Source organism: Amblyomma maculatum, chromosome 8 (assembly GCF_055883805.1).
Source record: "Amblyomma maculatum isolate TAMU_Amacu chromosome 8, ASM5588380v1, whole genome shotgun sequence".
NCBI classification, from domain to species: Eukaryota; Metazoa; Arthropoda; class Arachnida; order Ixodida; family Ixodidae; genus Amblyomma; species Amblyomma maculatum.
In genome coordinates, this window is record NC_139351.1 from 4,588,532 (window position 1) to 4,598,010 (window position 9,479).

Consider the following 9,479-nt stretch of genomic DNA (forward strand, 5'->3'; position numbering starts at 1 on the left):
CTGGCCCGAAAAAGAACTAAAAAGATGAGGAACATGAAGACGAACTGTTCACTTGACCCTGGCCTCCCTTCCCGCCTCTCTCGTCGCGCGTTTCAGGTGCAGAGAATGTGTTTCTGATCGATAGACAAAACGTGCATACTATGTTGCTGGAATTGCATACTACATGCTGGAATAATTAGCTTTTAGACGCTGGGTATGTCAGTGGCATCCGCGATGAACTGGGAGAAGTGCTGTATATACGAGCGCTAGGGCCGCACTCAGCACTGGGCCCAGTATCGCTTTGGAAATAGCCTGAAGTCCTGAAACTCGGAGGCGAGATATGATGCACATATGAAAAATATGGCTCAATGAAGAAAACAAAGGCAGTGTCCTTTTTCAAGAGTTTCCATGTTTCGATAGGTCGTTTCGAGCGTTTCGAATGAGACCACGATCGCCGCGCGCCTCTGATATCTCATGACACACTTACGATTAACGTACAACTAAAACTGGAACTGAATAAGGGGGCTACCATGCATACCAAACTTCAAAGCTGATCTTGGGAGCACTCTAACGCAATGATTACTGCCAAAATGTTCAATGCGGGCTCAATCGCGGGCTTCGAACAGGGTCTGAGAGCGTAGCCAACACCGCGGCCTGAGGAAAAAAGTAACACAGCGCTTGTAATGCATAATATTTTGCGTGTTTCTCTTGTTCCGCGTATAAACCAGCCGAGCCCTCGGCCATCGCAACGCTTCCCAACATGTTTCCATACACATAAGATTCAGTTACCAGCAAAATAGTCTCGTCGCTGCTGCGCTTTCCGGCATTGAAGCTTGGTCGCACTTTTTTCCTTGGAGGTTTGTGCAACATGCAGCTCCGTGTTCAGTGAAACTTACGCCCACGGTAGCAGAGCATGACCGAATAACCGGTACTGGTAAATTTGCCAGTGATGTCAAACTCCACATGTTCAAATATTCCAGTGCCAGTGTCATGGACCTTCGGAATATCGTCTGCATTGGACAATATCAAATGAGCTATATTTGGATGGTTACTTGTGAAAATAGCATTTCAAAACAGAAACTTGTGGACTTGGCGGAGCTATGTGTAAAAGGGCTGAAAGGCATGATACTTGACCCGGGAACAAGAAATATTAAGTTGAAGCTGCTTTGACTCCCACACCAGGCGGAACATCGCCGGATTGTGGAAGCTTTAGAGCCGTATTTCACTGTTCAGACCATGGAGCGAGAAAAGTTGCGTTGTCCAGGAATGGAACGCATGGAGACAGCAAACCGGGAAGTGTCTATCACTCTGAAAAATGGCGTTTCATCTTCCAGCCTTCCTCATACCCTGAGTGTGTTTGGGATTGAGGTGTCGGTAATCATTCCCGGAAGCCTCCACTGTGTCTTCGATGCAGCAGAGTTGGACATGTCCGGTGGCAGTGCCGAACGCCTCGATGCACACAGTGTTGTCGTTTCGGTCACACAGTGAATGCTTGTGTCTTGAGTTATGCCGATAGGTTGCGTCAGGGCTCTTTGTCTAAAGAAGATGATGAAGTATCAGAGCCCATCATGGACATTGCGGACGTTGTGGACGCTTCTGGAGAGCGCAACACCGCGGTTCCGCATGAAGCAATGGCCATTAATAATCCACAGGACATCAAGCCGCCATCTAGTGAACCTCCCTACCCCAAGCCTCCGGACGGTGCCCAGTTTGAACATGGTGCCTCTGATCTTGAGCTGTTAAAAAGCCGCGCTCTGCTGTAGATGCATCTTGAGATCTGCCACGGGGGTTGCCGAGAAGCCAGCGGATGTGCATCCACGCTGCTCCGTCGGTGGTGTGTCGTTGGAGTGCAGTGAGCCGCGTCGGGAGTCAACTAGCATCTGCAAGGAACTGCCGACTGATCCTCAAGCTGCGAGTAACGCAATGCTTCCAACATGATGGGTGGAAGCCTCAGCAACATCACAGGTTTCCATGCACAGCAGCGCGTCTTTGAAGCGTCCCGCGGAGAAGGAGCTTGGTGTCAGCGCAGATCCAAGCAAAGTATCAGAGGAGAAGGCAAGAGAACGATTGGCTTAAAAAACAACGGGCAGTTACAGCTCAAAAGGTCGCCAATTTGCCGGCGACTCTCCCCGCTTCGGCGGCTGGAGTTGAATAATGCACGCAGAAAAAAATGGCAGACGTTAGAGGCTTGCGGAATCGACGGCGCCAGTTCCAGTTAAAGCAACTGTTTTAAAGCGGTCGCGTAAGTGTAGCTGCAATTCAGGAAACTAAATTGGCTACGGATGAGGATACTGAAACTGCTCTTGAAATGTTTTTATCTCATTATAATATTATCATCAGTCGTTCGAAAGGATTGTCCTTGGGGTGCATGCGGTTTCTGAGTAATACACTAGACATGACTGACTTGTCATATTGTATTGATGATAAGCGGTGGCTCATATGTTGTGACCTCGCCATTTCGGGTTAACAGTGGCGAATTGTTTGTGTCTATGCTCCTGTTAAGCAGCAAGAAAAGAAAGTGTTTTTCTTGTCATTGGCAAATCTCCTGCGCACAGATCGAGAAATTTTATTGCTGGAAGATTTCAATTGTGTATGTAACAATGAGGGTCGATCAGTATATCGCGGACGTTATGAACCCAGTACTGCTGTTCTCACTGACTTAGATTGTGAGCATAACCTTGTTGACATTGGCCGACTAAAAAGCGATAGTATACATTTCACGCACCTCCAATCTGCGTTTCGGCTGGCGCATTACTGTGCATAGATACTGGGTGAGACCGATATTTTCTAGCGATCACTGCATGGTATCGGTTCAGATAGGAAAGCATACTAGACGTCTACTCCAACCGCAGTGGGAGCAATGAAAGGTAAATAATTCCCTTCTTTCGGATGAAATTTTTCAGTTGTCTGTAGTTGCGTGCTTCAAAGATACGTGGGCTCGTGCCGATCTATCAGTCTTTCAAAAGTGGGATTTTTTTTTTAAGCAGGAGGTTAAGAGTCTTGCAATTGAAGCATCTTCAAGGATCACATTTTTGAAGCGCCTTCACATTCGTGAATTGAAGCGCACCTTGAACGAACTATACGAGTTGGAAAAAATTTCTCCGGGGTCGTATCTTGATGACGTCAACAATATTGAAGCACAATTACAACAGTTTAGTGAAGAAAAATATCAAGGTGCCTTAATTAGTCCGCGAACACGGAGGTTCGCTAATGAACAACCATCTCGCCGTGCTTTTAGTGATGAAAGGCAAGCTGCTGTTACTAAGCAGGTTTTAGAAATTCGTTGCGGAAGTGATACGTACACTGACACGCCTGGAATTCTGAATGCCTTCTTTAACTATTATGAGTGACTATTTAGTGGTAGTAATAACTCGAACAGTGGGTCTGATTTCAGTCATTTAAAAGAAGATTTTCCTCGTCTTGAGGATGAGCAGCGGACAACCATTGAGGGATCCATTACTTTAGATGAGGTCAAGTCGGCCATTTGTTCACTACAGGGCCAAAAGTCTCCTCTCCCAGATGGTCTGAATAGCGAATTCTATAAAGCGTTTGTGCCTACCTTAGCACCTGCCTTATTGGATGTTTTTAGTGCAGCTTATGACAAAGGCTTTTTGCCTCCCACGTTCTATACTGGTCACACCATACTAAACCCGAAAACCACAGACGATGTCGGTTGAAAACTGTTGAACGGTACCGTCCGATATCCTTATGCAACGTGCATTATAAAATATTTGCTAAGGTTCTTTCGTTTCGTCTGCAGCTTGTGGCATTAGATTTATTAGGGCCACACCAAGTGTATGGAATAAAATGCCGTAGTATTCAAAATCATATCCATATTGCACGTTCTGTGATAGAAACAGTGTCCGATGAGGTCAGTCAAGTGGTCCTAATTCAGATTCATCTGGCAAAAGCTTTTGATAGCGCGTCATGATTTTTTGTTTGCTGTATTGGAGAGTGCAACCATTGGTGATGTCTTGCTTAAAGGCATTGAACTAAGTTACAAAGCGGCCACGACAAGACTTATTGTTATTCAAAACTTAACAAACCGATCCCTCTCAAATCACCTGTTTGACAGAGCTGTCCTCTATCGCCTTTGCTATTCACGTTATATCTTGAGCCCCTATGTCGTAGTATCATCAAAAACATAGCCGTTCGTGACTTCTCACTATCACAATGTGAAATTAAGGTTTTGGCTTATGCTGATGACACTGCCCTTTTCTGTACTGATAAAAAGAGTGTGACCGGGGTTTTGCGTGTAACTGAGCGTTTTTGTGATACTTCGGGTGCGTTTCTTAGCCTAGATAAATCAAAGGGGTTCTGATTAGGTCACTGGGGTACGAAGCCTAAATGTTTAGGCGGCATCAGGTGGGATTCCGAAGACTTACAGTATTTGAGGGTTTTTTTGCATCAATATCTCAATAGTGGGCCACACTGGGATTCTCAGATCTCATCAGTTAGGAGACAAACCCAGGCAGGGATGGTCAGGGAGAAGTCTTTATTTGCACGAGCACAAGCTTGCAATGTCTTCCCAATTTTTCAGCTTATCTATGTATTGCAGGTGTTGCATTGAGCAAGAAACAAAGTACAGTCCATGCATAGAATTTTTGCTACTTTTGTGTGGAGCTCTCAATGGGAGCCTATGCGTCGAGATCATTTGTTGCTCCCTCTGTAGGCTGGTGGAGCTGGTCTTCAGCACTTTTTTGTTCATCAGCTTGTTTCAAGGTTTTTCTTTTTAAAAAAAGCAAGCCATCCCTTCCTCCTAGCTGTGTTTAATAGACGATTAAGAGCCCATTTGCCTAATTTGTTTGCGCCCACTGGTCATAGGAGAGAGGGTCCTTTGTGCGGTTTTCTTAAGGAAGTCGCCGAAACATTCCATTTCCTCACTGCACGGTTTTCCTTGGAATACCTATACAGTCTATCCAGAAGACAGATGACAAAATTCTTATTGAGACACTATTTCCTGTACTAATCTATTGGTAGCCTTACCTCCCCTTTCTAGACAATAGTGTATTAAAGCGGGTTCAACGAATGTATGCAAAATCAGCCGCAAAATCCTTCTTTTTTAAACTTCACACATCAACCTTACCTGTCAAAACGTGGCTTCGTGCAAAAGGGACTTTTCTGCCATGGTCAGTAGACTGTCGCCTGTGTCAGCAGCCGGAAACTATAGATCATTGCTTTGTGTATTGCCGTGATGCATTATATTTTTGGGACATTCTTCAACGGACTCTCAAAAGGGACATTCATATTACGCCTTCTACTATAAGATATTTGCCTACAAAAGAAGCTTCTGAGGCGCCATGTGGCCTTTCTGTGCTCATGGGACTTTTTAACCTGTGGAAGAGCCGCATGACCGATCGCCGCGCAGAACCACCACGTTCATCGACGTTTCTGTTCAGAGAACTATGTGCTATGATGCGGGGGTATATTCTGCGCAGGATCAACCTCCCATCTAGTTACCTTTACTGGATGCATGTATATGTCTCCGGGAATTTTGATGTGTGATCAAAGTGAAAGCTCAATGCTGGTGTAACTGTGTATTGACAGGTTGCGGAATGCGACCTGGTCGAAGTTCTCGAAGTACTTCCATGCAATAAAGAAAAGCAAACTTTTCGGGTGGCCGAGTGGTTAGCTTAGCTACCTACTGAGTATGAGGTACCGAGTTCGAAGCGCACATGTGCGTTTTTTTTTTCGCTTTTTTACCTTATTGCAATATACTTCAGGTGCTTCTTTACTTTTTAGCTTTTACTGTTTATCTGCGGGCTTTCTTTTTTTCTCCGGGCGACCAGTGCGGACGGTGCCAGTATCAAAAAAAAAAAAAAATCAAATGTTAGTCTCTTGGGGAGCATCAGCAAAGAGCAACCGTTCCTCCTTCTACAGTTCATCCTTTGGGGACTAAGTGTTTATCCCCTTGCAGTTGGTCCCCAAAAGGATTAATGGTTGCGGCAAACCAGTTCATCCCCAAAGGACTAACCTCACTACCCCTTTTAGTCATATTCTTAGAGTGTATACATATAAGCCTACCACTTCCAGTGCTTCGCTACCTAATCTGAACTTCTTTTCCTTCCCGAGGCTCTTGAACATTACCTTGAGATTCTGCGTATTGATTTTTAAGCCTGCCTTTCTGCTTTTTCTGTCTAGGCCTTGAATCATTCTTTGCCGTTCATCCATCGAGTTAACTGGCAAGGCAATGTCATCAGCGAATCGCAGATTATTGAGGTAATCTCCATCTACCCTTATACCTAACTGCTCCCATTCCAAGTCTCTGAATACTTCCTCTAAGCAAGCTGTGAATAGTACTGGGGAGATTGTGTCTCCTTGTTTAACACTTTTCTTTATGGGAATTTTGTTACTTTCTTCATGCAGAACTATGGTTGCTGTGCAGCCACTATATATATCTTTCAGCACTTTCACGTACGGCTCGTCTACCCCCTGATTTCGCAATGCCTGCATCACCGCCGAGGTTTCAACTCAGTCAAATGCTTTTTCGTAATCAATGAATGCTATGTATAAGGGCTGGTTATATTTCGACCATTTTTCTACCACCTGGTTGATGGCATGGATATGATCGATAGTAGAGTACCGTTTCCGAAAACATTCTTGATCCTTTGCTTATTTGAAGTCTAAGGATTTCTTGATTCTATTAGTGATTACCTTAGTAAATACATTATACGTAACAGATAGTAAGCTGATTGGCGGGTAATTTGTGAAATACTTAGCTTCGCCTTTCTTGAGAACTAAAATAATGTTTGCGTTTTTAAATGGTTCCGGAACCGTCGATGATCATCACGTCCTTCTTTACTGGCGGAACGTCTGACTACTTTTCCCTACTGTTAATCTCATTATCGTACGGTCTGCTTTAGCTACTGTAGAAAACAGTATAAAACTCCTCGACTACTTTGACTATCTTTTCCATATTCTTGATGCTGTTTCCCACCTTCTCCCTTAACACATACATCTGATTTTACCTATGCCCAACTTCACCGCATTAGGGCTCCCCCCACTTTTTACAGGATTCTCAATTTTCATGTTATACTTCCTTATATCGGTCACTTTACGGTTACTGATTAGCTTTGATATCTGTGCGAGTTCTCTGCGGTCTGTTGGATTGCAACATTTCATACTTTGGCGTTCCTTAATCAAATATTTCGTCTCCTTAGACAGATTACCGGTATCATCTCTAACTATCCTACTGCTTACTTCTACAGCGTGCTCAAAAATGATATCTCTGAAGTTAATGTTCATTGATTCTGGGCTAATGTCATCATCCTCGGTTAGAGCTGATTATCTATTCTGTACCGAGATCGTCAACTCTTCTGCCTTCCCGCTCGCCGCTAATTCACCGATGAAGTTCTTTCATACTAATCGACTTCGTTCCCTCTTCAGATTTAGGCTAATTCGAGACCTTACCATCCTGTAGTGGCACTTTCCCGATCACCTCTACATTCTGCATAATGGCGAGGTTAGAACGCAGAATGAAGTCAATTTAATTATTGGTCTCCCCGTTTGGACTTTGTCGTCTCCAATTCCGTTTCTTCCGTTTTCTGAAGAAGATATTCATGATTCTTAAGTTATTGCGCTCTGCAAACTCTGCAATGAACAATGAACATTAGTATTTTGTTGTCCTAAAGCTGGTCGACCCTCAACATTTTGTAATTTGAGAACAAAGGAGAAGTTCGTGAAAGCTGCGAAGACCCATATATTTTCATACCAACGCAATATTTTCTTCTGTAGTATTATAATCTTATTATAGTTAGTACATGTTGTGGTTCCCCGCACCATGATACCATGGTTAACACTGATGCTTACAAATTGCCGGAATAAACAGGGTGATTTTCATCTGTCTACATGTTGTTATTTTAAGCCCCTATGAGATATATAGTCAGTGCGGTCTAGGCATGTAGATTGTGCAGCAAGACGGTAAGTGACAGAGCTCAGTGATTAAGAAAAATAATTACCCAATTTTAGGTAATATGTTTTTTGTTTATCTAGGAGGACGACATTGTAACAAGAAAATTGAAGCCGTCAACGGAAAGCTTAGTTCGGGCTTTAAATTTTCGTTATCGGCAATGCAGTTCGAAATATTTAATGTGAAAAATACGCACTGGCTGCCGGCAATGCACACTTTAAAAACGGCGTCGCTTCATGCATTTTTTGATGTCGAAGTAGTGAGCTTTAGTCTCACAACAATACCAGTTTCAAATATGTGCATTGTGAGAAGGCAGTTTTACGAGCTAAAAAGGCGTATTGTTGACATGGCATATTTCGAACTGCATTGCCGATAAAGAACATTTAAAACTGGCCTAAGCTTCTTTTTTGACGGCTTTAATTTTCCTATCAACATCGTTGCTCCTAAAATAAAAATGAAGAAAGTTGCTTAGTTACATTTCGTTAATATTTGTGTCCGCCTTGCTGTACAATCCACCTGTACAGACCGCACCGACGTATCTCGCAGGGGTTGGTCTGGGCACAGTAAAAGAACAAAAAAAAAATTGGCTGATTTTCGCCTGGATGAGAAGCGTGATTAAGCTATTGTTACGACCAAGCATCCGCAATTGCGCGCTCTATTGTTCGCCTGTGGGCATGGATAAGTTTTGTGAATATGTGGTGATGGTCCAATGGCTCTAAGTGAGCCTGTTTCCAGGAATCCTGTTTTGTAAGCATGTTTTGCTTTGTGGACAACCTGCAAATGCCAAATTGACCCTATCAAGAGAACGTCTGGAAAAACACAAAGAAACGTCCCCCTGCGGGAAATAGCAGGAAGTGCTTTCTTTCTTTTGTTCACCCTTCCAGTCGAGAAGTGCTATCCTCCAGTGATGAATGCCTCCTATCCAAAGGAGACGACAGAGTGACATGTCCGCTGACGTGCAGGACAAGAAAGGAGCATGACTCATACGGCCATTAAGTGATTTCCCGGGAATGCAGGAAAGATTTGCAATTGTCGAAAAGGGACCATGTTGGGAGCCCTATGCGGCGCCACGTGCACTCGGGTTTCTGAGAAGTAAAACCCCTTGTCAGAACCAACCTGTGGTTTCTTTGCTGAAGAATAGAAATGTACCTCCTCTCCTCGCCGTTCCCAAGCTTTTCCCGCCAACAAGTGATCACGCCCAACGAATGAATGCCGGACCAGTCAGTGCTTCAGACCATCAGTGCAGTGCTGTGTTCGATTGGATGCCGATACCTGAGGGGCGTGCCCTGGATTTGGTTGGTCAGCATCTTCAGAGAGGGGCTGGACATGGGGGGGTTTTAAGGACGCTGCAGAGCACGAAATGTCGCTCTGAGCCCTGGGTAAACGGCTCATCCAGTCGCTTCTCGCTATGAACCCTTAACGCTTGCCATTTTGCTGATGTACCCTTCTTTTTCGTGTAAATATTGTAAATACGTTTTCTCAAAGTGCCAGTAAACCTGCTTGTACATATTTCACCAACTTCGAAGATTCAATCCTACTTCAACCCCGAGTCTCTGCACGCTACCAAGTGAAGGCCGGGTCGACTTAGCCC

General features: G+C 44.2%; 1 pseudogene; it reads left to right on the forward strand.

The window, feature by feature from the left end:
• The first annotated feature begins 1,008 nt into the window (after window positions 1-1,008).
• On the forward strand, window positions 1,009-1,742 carry LOC146180464 (uncharacterized; annotated as a pseudogene).
• Window positions 1,743-9,479: the final 7,737 nt, after the last annotated feature.